Source organism: Hipposideros armiger, unplaced genomic scaffold (assembly GCF_001890085.2).
Source record: "Hipposideros armiger isolate ML-2016 unplaced genomic scaffold, ASM189008v1 scaffold_361, whole genome shotgun sequence".
NCBI classification, from domain to species: domain Eukaryota; kingdom Metazoa; phylum Chordata; class Mammalia; order Chiroptera; family Hipposideridae; genus Hipposideros; species Hipposideros armiger.
The window spans coordinates 157,420-174,905 of record NW_017731711.1 but is presented as its reverse complement, the minus strand read 5'-3'; the positions used below and the strand labels follow the sequence as shown (position 1 = coordinate 174,905).

Sequence of the window (17,486 nt, the reverse complement as noted above, 5' to 3'; positions counted from 1 at the left end):
CTACCCAATAACCTCTCCATCATGTTCAAGGACACGCACTCTGCTTTCTGTTTTCATCAGGGACTAAGGTTGCCTGTTTGTGAACTTGATATAAATAAAAATGAACAGCATGCATTCTTTTTTGCCTAGTTTATTTTACCCAGCATTATGATTGTGAGATTAATTCATGTTGCTGCGTTGAAGTGTAGTTTGTTTACTTTCAAACTACATTGTACAAACTACATACTACATATTACTCCATTGTACAATATACCACAGTTCATTTAGCTGTTTTACTGTGTGTGGACATTTTGGTTACATTCGGTTTGCAGTTATTATACATATTGCTGCTGTGATCTTTATATGTTTTTTATGCACGTGTGTCCACACTTCTGCTGGACGTATACTTAGGAGCGAAGGGGCCCGGTCATACGGAAAGTAAGTTCAATTGAAGTAGATTTTTCCAAACAGTTTTCCTCAGTGTACTGGAAATCATCTTAAAACTTATAATGGTTTCTAAAAGAGAAATAGTTTTTCTGGAGTCTTATTCATCTGAAATAATTTGTGTGTATTTAATGATTCTACCTCTTCATAGTGGCAGATAATAAATATAGTTTATATTTGTTTGGGAATGATGAAGGCAAGACCACGAGGAAAATAATGTGTGGAATGAGCTTTGTTATAAACAGAAATGTCTGATTCAAGGGTCTCTGCATGACATCCCAAGAAGCAGGAGGTGTAAGATGTCTGGAGAGGAGAGAAGAGGAAGAGGAAGAAGATAAGACAGGAGAAGGCAAAGAAATAGGTAGAGAAGAACAGAGGATGCTGGCTCTGACAAGCTGGTGAAATGTACTGGATGTATAATCTTAGCCAAAACTGTGCACCATATTAAAAATAGCAGCTCTTCTCAGTTACAAAACTTCATGCCCTGGAGGTTTGGTCATATCCTACAATTTGGGAAGGATAATTCCTGGGGTAGCTGGCTAGCCACCCACTGACCTAACTCTGGTGTTCAGGGTGGGGCTGGAGCACCTCAAGTTACATGGAAGAAGCCCACCTACAAGCAGAAGCCAGGACATCCTGGGACACCCTTCAGAGAGCACTCGGGAAGATCCTGGATTGAGGAACTGAAAGCCCTGTACACTTCCTGGTGTGAACCTTTTTCTCAGACCATGCTACTTCTATTAAGTCCTTTTCATCAACACATGCTTGTCCTGAAGACCTTGGAAGTATAATAATGACAAGTAGAAAGAATGTAAACCAGTTAATGACAGAGGAAGCTTGTTTCTTAGTTGAATGGAGGGCAGGGTGAGCACACACATGGCCAATAAAAACTTATCGAGCTGACCAGCCATTCCAATTTGAGTTCATTTTCACTCTTGCTAATAGCAAAACAATTATTAATTACTGTGTGTCCAGTAATTTCAAGGTGTTAACTCGTTAATTCTCATGACAAGGCTACAAGATGAGAAAACTGACAGAAAGAAGTTAGGTCAATTACTCAAGGTCACAAAGTCATAGAGTGTAGAAATGCAATTTGGAAACATACATCTTGGGCCAAACCTATGCTATTATGATCTATACAGTACTATTTCTCTATGGTCAACATAGCCTACTGAATATTCTAATATACTATGTATCTATTTTTAAGGCATAGTAGGTTTTGGTTGCCTCCCCAATCAAAAAAATAAAATAAAATCTGTTTTGCCCCTTTCTCTTAGCACATGGCCACACATTTGGAGCCTTTATTTTCTATATTGCAGCCAGGTATATCATGGGGTTTAAAGTTTCACAACGAAATCTGAACACATGTGGATTATGCCATATTCCAGTCTGAGCCATGAAACATTGAATAAGTATTCCTGACATTCTCTTTTTTTCCTGTCTCATGGTCTGGTATTCAGATACATGCCTCGGAATCCTAGAGTATTTGGTCTACAACATGACATACTCTTTCAAATATTTTAAAACATATATTGAATCCTGTTTGAAGCAATATGGAGGTTACCTGTATTAATATGGAAGACAAGCAACATGAATAGGAATTTTTAAATTTATGTAGAAAATCTCAAAAGAGAGAGACAGAGAAAAAGAGAAAGGAATCTGTGAACTGAAATTTAAACATACACGGAACAATTCCTTTTTGGGGAGAGGAGATAAAGTGGTAATTTAATAAAACATTATACAAATAATCTAAGATTGCAAGTGACTACTATCTCTAGCATTAATGCTCTTTTATACTCACTCCAACTGTAGGAGCTCCATCAACGCCAACAGTAGTGACATTTGATATCTGACACAGATCCAGCCTGCCTTGCTCTTCAAGGCTTATATATAGGAAATTTTTATTTTTTCCTACATTTTAGAGAGGGAAAGGAATTTGTATTCCAATCCCAGCCGTATCTTTCTATATTATGATGAACTTCCCTCAAAGACAATTAATAATTAAATCACATTTGCATCCAGAAACTTGGTATTGCATGAACTCTGCCTAGAATATTCTCCACTCCTGACTTGCACCTACTCAATCAGCTATTTCCATGTGCTCTCAGCTTACGTGCCACCTCACAGAGAAATCCTGCCTAACTGTTTCGAGTCCCTGCAATTTTCCCCCCAAGAGGTTAAAGGTCATGTTCAAATAAAAATGTATCTTTCCACGTGCAGAAGCAGGTGTGTGTATGAGGGCAGTGGGGGAGAAAAAAGTGTAAAATGTGTGGAGCCATTCTGTGCAAAATTTTCCCAAATACCAGATGTGAAATTTGAAGGAGTTTGGTTGTTACATTTGTTCGTCTTCGTTTTCCAATTATTTTATAAATACACTGATTATCTATTAAACTGAATACTTTGAAAAAAGAACACGCAAAACAACTTAATTTTCCCTGATGATGTTAGTACTCATGGAATCCCTCCTAAAATAAGCTGTTGAAATAATTTGAATTTATTCTTCACCATGTGTGGCAAGGATTCTTCTCAGTAGTAAGAGCTGCAGTAAGAAATGTTTATGTGAAATTCTCCAGGATCAGAGTTGCAGGGGAAAAAGGAAAGTAGATAGATGGTCTTGGGATTCCTGAAAGCTGAGTAGTGAGAAAAAGTGCATTTTGAGACCGCTTTCTCTCATGTACATTCTGTAGCCCACTGATATCCACGGGACTGTTCCAAGTAGTTCAGAACAGCAAGGATTGCCTTTACCTTTGGCTCTGGTATTCTCCTCAGGCTCCCTGCATGTATGACTCTAAAGTCCTTGGTAGATCCTGTTTCAAGAAGCGTCTTGTGCCCATGTTGATTTTGTCCAGCAGAGACGCAGTACCAGTCCTGGATTAAGTACCACTAGATTTCCATGTAATAGATAAGAAAAAAATAAACAGAACCTTTATTTTCTTTAAGCCATAGTTTGCTGGATATGTTCTATCACCATGGATGAGTAATAGCAAACCTAACGTTAAATGAACCTAACACTAACTGTTATAGTTTCTAAGGAATTTGAAGGCAAGGCATACCTTATTTATATTTGTATCCCCAGAACTGAGCACAATATCTGACCTTATAATATGTGCTCATGAAATATCTGATGAGCAGTAAAATAAAGATTATAAGTAGGACTGGATGTCACAAAAGGAGAGGCAAAGTGAATTGCCTGATGGGACATTTAACAGAACAATGGTGAGTGTGCCCTGGAGACCTACAAGTTAACTCATGAAAGGCCAAACCAAGTCATGGTGCAGAAAATTTGTCTAGAAACAATTTAGTGGTTGTGGGACAAATGGTAGACACTGCAGAATAACCACTCTGTTCAGTTCACGGTAATTTATTATGAAGCTGCAGGTGATAATCAATATATGCCAGCCGAACTTCATTTCCAAAGGATAAAAAAATTCTTGGTAAGTAAGTTAATTTCAAGTAAGTTTTTCCATCAGGAAGTATAGAGAGAAGCAAAGACACAAGTGTTTACTTCTGGATTCCACATCTCACTACATAATGTTCGACAAATTCATCAGTCTTCATCTACTGCATTTGCTTTATCTACAGAGGAGGAATAAATATTTTTAACATTTAGGGTTCTTGTAAGGGCCAATATGATTATGTAATTAAGGCACCTTGGAGCAGGGCTGGACACAGTGAGGAATTCAGTAAATGGTACACAGCAGCAGAATGTTATTACAGAAGTAAATCTTTAGAAACTGGTAATACACAATGACTCATCATGAGCAACAGGCGTGATGAAGAAAGAGCTATACCATCTGCCAGTGCTAGCTAGCCTTCTTACTGAGAAATCCCAGAGTATCCCATTCTCCATTATGTCAGGGTGACCCTGTGTTAAGGAATGGCTTGTGGTCTAGTGGTCTAATGGCTAGAGTCTTGAGAAGCAATCTGGGTTTCCTGGACTGGACTCCTGAGGTTGCATCCCATGTGTCTGCTAAAACACTAAAATCAACAGCTGTCAGTGAATTAGGAAGCATTAAAGAATCCTATGTAGAGCATATAAAATATATGTTATATGTTGGATTGAGGTTTGCAAAATAAGTTGTTTACTAGTAGGGACACAAACTAGGCCGCACATGTGTGAGACTGGTAAGAGTGAAGAACATGTTTTTGTGTGAAACTGAGCATAACAAAATTGAATGAAAAACACGTTCACCAAAACAAGTTTTGGTTATCACCTAAGAGATAAACAACTCCTGGCAAACATCTTCTGGTTATCATCTAAGAAGTAGACAAATCCAAGGAAAAGTGGATAAAGGCAAAACTCCAGAGCAATGCCATGAGTATTCTGGTTGGGCGCTCCAGCTAAGACCATCTGCGGGGTGCAAGGCACGATACTCCGGGATTCCCCAAAGTTCTTCCCTGTGAGACCAGCTTGCCTCAGACCCGTTGTGAGCCCAGTCATCTTTCCCAGACCAGGGACCTTCTCCATCTCGATTGACTCTAGGACTTGGTTCATTATTAAATTCTATTCTATTCTGTGTAACCCTCTGTACTTACCAGAGCATTGGGCTCTGGAGGGACATTGGTTCCCAAATAAAACTGTGTTCCTCACTCTATCTGAAGCTGTGTGTCAGGACTTTGTTCCCCCCTCATGTCACGAGGCCCACACAGGGACATAGGGCCCTGCTGAGGGGTTAATGTCCCCTTGACTTTCAGGAAGAGACTGAAATGTGGCGACTGCCCTTATCAGGCGCTCGCAACAAATCCCTACAAGAGTCTCAGCCTGCAGTGGTGCTGGTCTTTGTAGGCATGTGTCAGACAGAAAACCACAACCTGATGAACCAGCTGGTGGAACAGAGCAATGGCGAGTGTGCCCTGGTGAAGCTGGAGTTAACTCATGAAAGGTCAACCAACTCATTGTGATAAATACAATGTATGTTCTCCTATTCATCCCCTCCCTCTCCCTCCCTCTCTCCTTACATCCCTCCTGCCCTCCCTCTTTCCCTCTCTTCCTCCAAATAAAAATCCACCCTATTGGTCCTGTGTCACCTTCTCAGGACGTCAGCTCCTTAGATTATTTCCTGTGTTTTTCCTGTGTGATCAGTTTCACCCTCCTTATATCATTCTTATCAGCACAGTTGTCAGTTTCTGGTAGACAGCATATTTTGGGTCACGCTTTTTCTATTCACTCAGCACACTGCTGTCTTTAATCGGTATGTTTAGAAAATTTGTATTTAGTACAATCATTGATATATTAGGGTTTAACTCTCTCATTTTATTTGCTGTTTTCTATTTCTCTCTTTTTTTGTTTCTCTTCTTTCTTTTCCTATCTCACTGTGAATTATTTGAACTTTTGTTATTTTTTACTATTTCCATTATTCTTTTAAATTTACTCTTTTTGTTATTCTTTCTCCCTTGCTGGTACTCCAAGATTCCGTCACTTATTTTATTTCTTTTTGATATCTTTCATTAGTCTTTCTTTTAGTGTAGGTGTTCTAGCAAAAAAAAAATTCTTTTAGTTTTCCTTTATATTAAAATGCTTGATTTCCCCCTTCATTACCAATGGGTGCTTCCTTTGACAGAAAATTCTGGGTTGAAAGTTCTTTTCTTTCAGCACTTGAAAAATATTGTGCCACTTTTTTCTGACTTTCATCATTTCTGGTGAGAATTTTTTGTTCTTTTCAAAGCAATATTTTGCTAACTTACATCCCCTTCACTGTGCTTTTTTTTTTAATAAATTGTGAAATGTGACACAGAAAGTTGCTTAAACTAAAAAATGTACAACAGAATACAATTTATAATTATAAAATGAACACCTAATTCACTGTCCAGGTACAGAGTAGAACTTGTCAGTAACCTAAAGGTGCTTATTACAGCCCTGACAAAACCTTTTAGAGCCAATGATTATAACAACTTTGACAATTCTTTTTAAGGATTTTATCAATAGTAAGTACATCCATCAATAGTATAATTTAGTTTGGCCTGCTTTCAAACTTTACCTAAATGGAGTTATGTTTAATGTATTTCTTGTGTCTTGCTTCTTCTGTTTTTAGATATTGGTAAGATTCATCCATTTTGTTTGCAGTTGTAAGCTTCTATGTTCTATTGTATGAAGATATAACACTATTTTACTGGGGAGGCATGTCTGGGTTTTCAGTTTTTATCTATTATGAAAAATGCTATCAAAAATTTTTGAACGTGTATATGCTAGTGAGCATGTACATCAGAACTCCTTGTGGAATATACTAAGAGTGTAATTCCTGAGTTATAAGGTATGTGCTATTTTAGTCTTTCTACATAAGGTTAAACTGCATTCCAAAGTTGCTGTAACAGTTTACACATTAATCAGCAGATTGATTGTTCTTGCCATCAGGATTTTTAACTTTAAAAGCTGCTAGCTGTTGGTGATATTTCATTGGGACATTAATTTGCATTTTCTTCACTGCAAATGAGACTTAGCACCTTGTTATGTGTTTGTTCGCTCTGGTTTTCTTGTGGCATCCCTGTAAATATATTTTTTCTATTGAGTTGTCTGTCTCTCATTCATTTTGATTTATCAGAGTTTTCTTATCTGTATTTTGGATATGAGTTTTTTGTTGATTAGATAATTTGCAAATGTTTGTATTCTATGACTCCCTTTTAAGTTTTTCAATGGTGTTTTTCATGAAAGACATGTTTAGTTTGAATCAGTCAAACTTAACAACTTTTTATTTTATGGAGATGGTGGTGGTGGTAGGTGTTTGTGTAACGGTGTGTGTGTGTGTGTGTGTGTGTGTGTGTGTGTGTGCTGCAAAAATTATTTTTTTCTTCCAATTCATGGCATTATTCATCTATGTTAGGTAATCCCATTCCCACCCCATCTTTATGATTAAATTATATAGAGAAAATTGGTACCTTCTTCCAAAACTATACTTTGAACTCATATTTTATACCATGTAAAAAAATCAGTTCTCAGTGGATTATAGATCTAAAAGTGAAAGGCAAAATAATAACTATTGTAGAAAATAGCATAGGTTAAATAACACCATGACCTTGGATGAGAGAAAAATTCTTGCAGAACGCACACACCATAATAATTTACAAATAATGAATTTTTTTCATTCTTTTTAACTTTTATACTTTTTTCCTCATATTACTTGCACACTGCAATGGACACACCATCTCAGAATATGAAAATAGCAGTAATAAATGATGACATTCCCATCTTCTTCTTAGCTACAAAGGTATGATTTAGTCTCTAAGTAAATTTGCTATTATTTTTGTAGGTATCTTTTCTATTAGATTAAGGAAGCCTCCTTTTAGCCTAGTTTGATGAAATTTTATACTGCTATTGGATGTTAAGGTTTATCATGTTTTGAATATGCATCTCTTAAGGTGATCATAAAATTTACTTACCTTTAATCATATCATTTAATGTGAGTAATTATTTAAAAGTATAATCAAAGTAGCCTTCTGAGGATAAACTGAGCTCGATAGATCATGATATTTTATCCTTGTTTTTTTATGGCTGAGTTTTGTTCACTACTTGTTTTAGAATATTTGCCTCTGTATTCATAAATGCTATAAGCTTTTTTATTTCTTGCATAGCTTGTGGTTTTATTTTGGTATAAAGAATCTCCAGTTATCAAGTAATGAGTTGAGTAATATAGCCTATATTTATGTGCTCTGGATGAATTTTATAAAACTGAAATTGTTTTTATGTGCATATTTATAGAAAATCACTATAAAAACATCTAGGTCTTGAGATTATTTTATTTTATTTCATTTTTAAGATTTTGTTGGGGAATTGGGGGAGGTGAACAGTGTTGGGGAACTGGGGAAGGGGAACAGACAAGTTGCTGTCCTTTTGTTCTTTAGTCTAGTTGTGGAGGATGTTGCTTCACCGGCCCATGTTGGTATTGTGATCATTGTGCTCTTACCAGCTGAGGCAGTCAGTTGCTGGCCATTGGACGGACGCTCACAGCAGCTCTTGGCAGCTCATGCTAGCTGCTGGCCACTCACTGTAGCTCACGGCTGCCCACTGCAGCCCACTGCAGCCTATGTCATCGTGGACCCCTCATGGCAGCCCAGCTCCAGGTCGAGCTGTTGCTTACAATCTTAGCTGTAGAGGGCGCAGCTTACTGGCCCATGTGAGAATCGAACTGGCAGTCCTGTTGTTCAGAGCTCGTGCTCTTACCAACTGAGCCACTTGGCTGGCCCTTGAGATATTTCTATAGAGAGACTTCTCATGGATTTTCTTTTGATAACAGTTATTAGAAATTTCCAGTAGTTTATTTGTTCCTTGAGTCAGTTTTGGTAATTTACATTTCTCAGAATTTATTTTACTCCTTTTAAATTATTTATCTAAAATTGTTCATATCTTCTTATAGTTTTACTATTTGCATGACTTGCAATAATAAATACTCATAGTCTATTTTTTTAGCTTCTGTATAGATTTATATATGCAGTTTATTTGATTTATATTTACTGATACTTTTACCATTTCAGGCATTTCTCATTTCTTCATGTAGAAACAGAATAACCTTCTTTACGAAATTGTAATACAAATCTTCTTACAGTAAATTTAATCAACTTTGCTTTGAAAAAAAACCTTTATTTTACACTCTTTGGAAATATTTTTACTGAGGAGAAAATTCTGGTTTGACATTCTTTTTCATCCAGTACATTAGACATGTTATTCCATGTGTTTTAATTTGCATAGATTCTAAGGAGAAGTCTTCTGTAGGTAATGCTTTTTTTTCTCTAGCTTTCTTCAAGGTTTTGTCATAATATGTGGATTTCATGAACTTGGCTATGGCGTGCTTGGTGTGCTTTTGTCTGTTATCTATTATACATGGGGCTCTTTAAAATTCTGGATATGTGGTTTCTTGTCTCTCATTAATTTTGAGAGAATGATATATCTCTTTTCTGTCTCTCTTCTATTTTTGTTATTCCAATTGTTACCTGCCAACTGAGTAGCCTCTCCCCCTCCTCATTACTGAGAAACTTTTAAGTTTTCTTTCCTATAGAAATGTTAAGTCTCCTCCCTAATTTCTTAGTTCCTTAGCTCTTGGCTTTCATTACTTTTCTAACCAGTTTGTGAATCGTAGACTAAAGACCTGCCCTGCTTCTTAATTGTTTTGTAAATCAGTTTCTTAGTTCTGAACAGTAGATTGTTCATAGAAAGGTTCCTACCCTTGTTTCAGAGAACTACTTAAAAGCCTGTGACTTCCCAACATCCCTCAAGATCTAAATAGGTTTTAACATTTCCCCAGGCCAGTAAGCCTAATGTTTCTTTCCAAACCCATTCTGGGCCCAGACAATTGATGTCACCTGAGTGACAGGCTAAATGGCTACAGCCTTCATGAGAGCTAACATATTTATTAATTGAAATCTATTTTTCCTCATTCAAGGGCCTTGGGGATACAGATGACACCCCAACAAGATTGCCAGTTGCAACTAAAGAAGCCAGCGCGGTGTTCCAGGCGGAGCTCGAGATTCTTTCCTCTCATCTGAGATCGGCTAGGGTGAGTTCCGTGAACCCCCAATAGACAGAGACAGCTCTACACCCCTGCCCAGCAGGAAGCAGATACAGAAAAAAAAGACCTCCTGTCCCTCAGGTTCCCATAGAGATTTAAGGGGATCACATCTCTCAAGGGGAAAACAAAGCAGGCAGTTAGAGGCAGGCATTGGGTCTCTGCATTTCTGCACGTCCCACAGAATGTGACCGTCTGGGTGACCACCCCTCTCCACCCAAAACTTCTTTTCATTGTAACTATCTACCCCTAAAACAAATGGGTACAAAATACCCAACTAGATCAGACCAGTCACTCACACCTGCGCAGTTCCTCTTGTCTGTCACAGGTGCCAATCAAGTGGTCCCATGCCTATAGGGGAACAGCCCATTCTAGAGAAAGGGCATAAAAACTCTTAAGTCCTGGGAAGTCCACCCTTTTTTGGACTCCTTCTCCTTTTTGACCGCTTCTCCCCTTTTTGGACGCCTTCCTTCTTTTTGGCCGTTTCTCCCTTTTTTGGATGCCTTCCCCCTTTTTGACCGCCTATCCCCCTCTTGAACCCCTGCCTCCCTTTTTTTTTTTGAGGCTTTCGAACCTCGCCTTTGCACGTGGCCCGCTCCAAACTCTTTGGAATGTAATCTCTCTTCTAATAATGGGCCCTTGAGCCATTCTCTACTGCTCGGACCTACTTCTACTTCTTTGAAATGTACTATCTCTTTGAATAAACTTTTTCTTCAGTTACTTTACTCCGGCATCTTGTTCAATTTTTTGCTCAAGTTGCCAAGGACCTGAACTTTGTGCCAAGAAGGACCCACTCTCCAATAACACAGTTACAAAAATATTAATATTTTAGATAGCGTCCAGTGGGCTATCCTTTGGAGAAGCTCTAAAGACAACCCCCTTCACACAGACACACCTCTAAATTTTAATGTCTCTCAACTTTGAATATGTGAATGATCTGATATCCAAAAAATATTAAAAAGGAATTATTAAGCCTAGAATATATTATCCATTTAAAAATGGGAACCGAAGAGGCTTTAGAGTGAGCACTATGTAACCATAACACCTGAAACTCAAGTCCAGATTTTAAAATTTCTTGTAAATAACCTACATGTAACGTAAAAGGACAAGCCCTGACAAGTAGTGCAAGTGTGTAAAGGAGATGCTTCATGAGGTGTGCCCCAACAACAGTGCACTTACACGTGTCTTCACACCAAAACAGATGCTGTTGGCATGGAGGGGGACATACCAGGTGACTCTTGGGGAGCTAGTTTCCAAATTATCTGGGACAAGGATGAAGTGCTGTTTCACATCATGCACATTTACAGGTCACTGAACTGTTCTCTAGGGGAGTAAGGAGAGTGTCTTTGAAGGGTCCCCTGAAGGAAGAATAACCAGGAACTGCTTGTGGTTGCCATCAGTGATGTGACACAAGGCTAAGTCTCACCTCATGTAGGAGTGGAGAGGTGACGGGAGGCAGCATTTGTTGAACATGAGTGGAGAAGGGGCACAATGGACCTACCAGAGACTCCAGAATGTGACATAAGAGAAACTGGTCTTTTATAAATCCATAGTAATCCTAGCATTCCAGTGTCTAGGAGGTCTTAGCAGAAGCTCTGTCTACACCAAAATATTCATCTTACGAATTAAAATCTCTGTAATGTCAGCTTTCCCATTGAGTTCTGAGTTCTAAGTGCCAGAAGAACAAACCAGCGTGTATTCTTCCTTTAGTGATGTAACCTTAGTCCAGCTTGTGAGCAAAGTAATTTATTTACACTGCCAACCCACCAAGCAAGTTCCATTGGTTACATTTTGTATAATTCTGAAAGCCTAATCTTTCATTGTGTGTATTTCAATGCCTAATAATAACCAAGGTACATTTATATTTATTTACTTATTTATTTAATAATCCAGCACAGTGTAGTTTCACGGGCATCCTAGAATTACAATGGTGATTACAACTAGGAAAAAAGTGAAGTTCACATTAGAAATCATTTGTAATAAAATCCCAGGATTTTGAATTTATTAAAAACAATGTAACTTGTTTAAAGGCTCTTTTAATCTGTTTTGAGGTTTCCTCTTCATGTAAATTATTTAAACCTCTATTAAAGTAGCATTTCTAGGGCCTCTCACCAACTACAGGACTAATTCTAAGGCAAGGGATTGGGGTAACACGGATCTTAGTCAAAGACTTCCTTCCTGTAGTACTGTGAACAGGAGGGTGACAACTTTGGGTCTGAGATAGTCCATCACAAAGGTCCCATGATAGGAGCAATGCTGCAATTCTTCGTAATTAACAGAATATAGCTCAAAAAATCTGCACCAATCCAATTTCCTATATACAACAGTTGTTCTCATGTCTTGAATTTGGAGAAATGAAGAACAACATTCCTTGACCACATAGTGCAGTGGTTTGAATCCAGATTTGTTGTTCTTTTGTCTTGAAAGAGGCCTATTGTTCATTTCTCCAATTCTAGTGTTGTAACCTTCAAGGTCAGTTCTGAGGAAGGAAGAAAATAATGGATACAATTTCCTTCTTATGCAGATATTTCACACATTTATTTGTATTTGTAATTTTATTATCTTATATGAACTGGGAAACTGGTACAAATAGGAAATAACAACAGGTAATTAAAGTTAAAGGGAAACTCTCAAACTCTCCTTAAACTTACTCCCTCAAAAGAGGATATGAGATTCAATTCTTATTTTATACTTTGGGAAGAGTATTAATTTATTGTACTAGGACAAAAAGGGGCAATGAAATGATCTTGAATCTTTTTCAAAAGCACTTATTTTCTTTAGGATTCTGAAAAGAACTCCTGGGTAACTTTACTAACAATTGTCACCACAATAAACAAAGAAATTTTTAATTATAAAAAATAAAAATAAATAAGTTTGAGTTGCTATGTAAATTGAAAAAGAAAAGAACTCAGGATTCTGTGAATCTGGCTAAAGAATGACAAGGAAGAGGCATTACCGTGCATGACAATACTTTCAATACAGATGGCTAGAGAACACCAGAGGGACAGCTCAGAAGGAAAACCACATATCTTACTAATAAGTGACAAAAAGAAAACTGAACAATGGTTAGAGATGGGAGAGGTGATAGAGGTATCTGCTCCAAGATCAGTAGCAACCAACCTGTCCCCCAGGTATATCCAAATCAAATAGAAAGTGGCACAATTTCAACAAAGTATTGAAGATGAAGAATGCAAAATGAATCTCTAGCAAAGGAAAAAGAAAATGAAAGAAATAGGAAATGAGAAGTCTCCATTTGATCAATATCAGGAGACGTTACTCAAATTGATGAAATTGTATGGCTTCCATCCAAGAAAAATTAGTGAAAACTAAGCCAACTAAATACATGAGTGAAGTACACATGAATTTTGGAAACCACTGCTCCAGGGTGAGTCCCACTACAGCCTAGTGGGAATAAGTAAGAAGCCATCCATTTCACCACTGGGGTTAGTGTTAAAAGTCTCAAAGTTGCTTTACTTTTGCTACCTCTTTAAACTTGAGGATCTCAGCATGAAATCACCTCTCTCTTTGACAGACAAGAGCTCAACTAACAAGGACAATGGCAGAGAGAAGACTATAAAACTAAACACAAGTGAAACCTATAGTAACTTATCAACTTGCTACAGGCTCTTGTGGGGCTGCACTTTATTTTGGCCCAGACACCTCAGTAGGCCAGATATCTGAGCCTTAGTTAGCATCACCTCCTGCCTCAGCTTGCTGGAAGCCCTCTCTTCTTGGAGGCTTCTGCTTTCTAGACCTTGAGAATGTCTGGTAGGCACAGCTTAGGAAATGACCGAAGCACTGTGGTGGTGATGCCAAGGGTGTTACTGCAGGAGAAGAGGGCCCAGGCTCCTGGGACACTTAGCGCACACAGGACTGGATCTGACATTCCTGAGGCATCACACAAGCACGCTCATCCTGCTGACTGTGTAATCTGTCCTCATTGAGAAGGTCAAGATCATCTTCCTAGGCACTGAGTAGGGTCGGCTCTGTATCTACTGCCTCATGTTCTTCACTTTGTGGTGGTACCAAAGGTGTTGGAAGAATGCTGGGGTAGTGGGGCTCCACTTTCTTCTTTTTCTTCCTCTTTATCATTCTCTCTGCCCTCATGACCTTCCTAAGATGTCTATGCTTTTTAGGGAGTGGATCTAGCTTTTTCCTCCAGACTGAAGGCATGGTAGGATCTTGTGGAACATCACCCACATGACTCTCAGATGTCCCTTCCAATGGCTCTGATGATGATTCCAAACTTTCCTTCAGAGGGTCATTCTCCCATAGGTGGAATCTATCCTCTTTTTCTTTAATATCTGGTGACATGTTCAAGGCATCAGTGACATGTTTTGAAATGGAGATGGGAGATTCCCAACCTCTCTCATTGAGGATTTTTTTTTTTTTTTACCCACTATGCTGATCCCAGCCAGCTTTGCAGACCAAGGAGCTCACAACAAAAGGACCAAGAGTCAAATGCCAAAGGAAGCAGTTAGCAGACTGGCTCTTTCCAATGGTATCTTTAGTTATAATAGACACAACAGCTGTACTAATCTCAGATTATCCTCTGGACTTACCTAAAGATGTTCAGTGGCCTTCACAAATAGAGTCTTCAGGTTGTTCTTGGCCTGGGAGATTTCAGATTCTGTGTCACAGCATGGAGGATCAGGCCTCAATTTGCACAGACTTTGAGGTGAGCACTCCCGAGATGAGTGGAAGGAGCAGAACCAGGCATGCCCAGTTCCACCTCTCCAAGGTAATTTTAATTTTCCTTTGTTTTTACTCTTTTGTCACAGTGGGCTACTCTCTCCAATTCTAGAATTCCCCAAACCTATTTTAGGGGCCATTATTCCTTTGTACCTACATTTTCTTCAGTTGAAGAATTGCACTCAAAAATTTTGAACTGAAACTGCTTCAAGCTTGTGCTTCTCTGGAAGGGCTGATATATCTGCAGCTTTATGGTCTTCCACCTAGTTCTGTGTTCAGCCTGTTAAAATGAGACTCTTCCTGTCTAAGAATTTCCACTGTCCCCAAAGCCGAGTATGCTTGATGCCAAATAAAGACACTTTCTATAACACGATAGTAGGTCATCTTTCTGGAGTTAAATTAGTTTAACATGAAAAACTTCATTTTGGTTAAATCAGAAATTACAAACCTCCATACTTTAGGAAATCATTTTAATAATTCTTCCTTTACCAATATTAGACTTCTGTCAGTTAAACTTATAGAATATATTTTTAAAGGTATTTTTTTGCAATAATTTCCCATCATAGAAACTGAAAGACTCCAAATGTATTTTTCTTTAATAATAATAATAATAATAATAATAATTTAAAAAATATTAAGAATAAGTTAAACATTAAAATACAAGAAATAAAAATAAAGTAGTAACTTAAATGCTAAAAGAACTATCTAGCCTTATACTCATCATCTCTAGCCTCACATTTTTATATTGTAACCTCATGGAACAAAATAAAAACAATAACAAGAAAGAAAGAGAGAGAGTGAAGGATAGGGAAGGCTTCTTTGATCCAATTGATGTGGGGGAACTCTTTATTTTTGGGATGGATTAGTGTCCAACCCTCATCCTACACCAATCTCTGTCTCAGTAAGAACAGTCACTAGAGTAAACTCCCCTCACATTCAACTCTAGAAACTGGCAAGGAAAGTTAAAAGTATTTTTAATAAAGCTGTCTCCGATATTGGTGCATGTACTTTTAGAGCTATGACAGAATTTTTGGCTCTAGGTATTATATTATTCTATGTTATAAGACCGCCTCATGGCGTATTTTTGTAGCTGCTCTTGCATCTAGGTGTGGCCATGTGCATATGGAATATAAGCAGAAGTATGTGTATGTTACCTGTGGGTCTGGGCCAGAGAGCTTTGTGCCTGCTCTCCACCAGTCACTCTTTCTCATCTTACTGTCTGGATATCAGATGTGGTAACACTCAACCTGTGACCTTGCAGATGTGTACAACACCTCAGTGGGTGCAGAACAACAGAAAGGAAGGAACCTAAATCCCTGAATGACTCTGTGGAACCTAGAGTGGTGGGACTGTAATATGTCTTTTAAGCTATAGCACCAGTCTCCTGAATGATCTGTATCCCCAAGGTTCTTAATTTATTCTCTCTCTCCTTCTGCCACCAGTGAAATAGATTCAAACATGGCCCTGAGCATGTCTAGTAATCTTCTAAGTCTACCTGAATGTGGAACATAGACCATGATCCAGGTCTCAGTTGCTCTTTCTACTTTATTCTCAGTGAGCCTGCTACACTGGCTGCATTGGACCTGGCTCACTCCTAGGATGCAGCCCCTACTTCTGTATATTTGCCATTCCATTCCTTTGCTTTAAGAGATCTTTTCTCCTATCACTCTTACTTCAAAAGTAAGTCGATCTTAACTATCCAACCGAAATGGGACCTCCTCTGTGAAGCCATCTATAACTCTTTCTAATATGATTAACTACTGCATTTGTAGAAACTAAGAACTTTATTTGTAACATCATTTAAACACCCATCACTTCTTGCTTTATTTTATAATGTTTGCCACCGACAATGTATAGATTATCCAAAGGTGAGAAACTTGCTTTGTTCATCTTTGAATACGCAAAGGCAATGGACTTCAAAATTGTATTACATGTACCAATAAAATATACCACCAAGTGTTGCAGGAAAACAAGAGCATTGCCCAATTTAAAGAACACCAAGGAAAGACAATTAATAAAAAATGACCAACTAATATGACACAATTAGAATATATTTTAACTCTGAAAATAGGAAGTGGAGGCTATAAACTCATTTTGAAAGATAAGCATTCCAATATAAATACAATCTTGGTAGATTTACATGGCATAGTAAAGGAAATGAAGGGATTTCAATTCTCAATGTATTTTCTGATATTGTATTCAATGTAACAGCTTTCTTGGAAAAAATGTGTCATTTCAGAATCTATTTTTGATAACATTATAAGAATGTGTATCTAAATCTGGCTGTTGGTATTCAATTTTTACCGCATTGTCAAAGAGCCTGCATTATAGAAACATACTGGTGAAAGTGGAATTAACATTTTTAATGTATTTGAAACCATAGCAGAATATTCTAGCAAAAACTAGGCAATGAAACTAACCCAAATTGTTTCAATAATACAGTGCCCATCTATTTCCATCCAGAAGGTAACGAATGTAGCAAAAGATTAATTTGATTACACAATTTTTGTTCTATATTTTAATACAATAAAATACCCTAAAATTGCATATATTTTATTTCTGAATTATTGCTCATACTAAAATTCAAATATGCTGGACGAATCTTAATAGACTATAGAACGAGTAAGCTGACAAAAAATATTTGGGAGCTTTTACAAATGTGTTGATAGTTATGATTTGTTTGCTCTTTTGAATAAAGAGTCACTTTTGAATTTCTATTATTATATTATCTTATTTAATACAGACGTTCAAAATATATAAACTCAGGACCCTTATAATTCTGCATAGATCCACCACAAAAATAGACGGAAGAATATGCTACAAATAATCGCGATTATCTCTGGACTGTAAAATTAGGAATTTAAACACACACTTATT

The 17,486-nt window shown here is 37.6% G+C and overlaps 1 protein-coding gene across 3 annotated transcripts in view; it reads left to right on the top strand.

Moving 5' to 3' along the window:
- Positions 1 to 17,486, top strand: part of LOC109392996 (guanylate-binding protein 6-like) — an 85,771-nt gene that overhangs the window by 52,787 nt on the left and 15,498 nt on the right. The window lies entirely within an intron of this gene.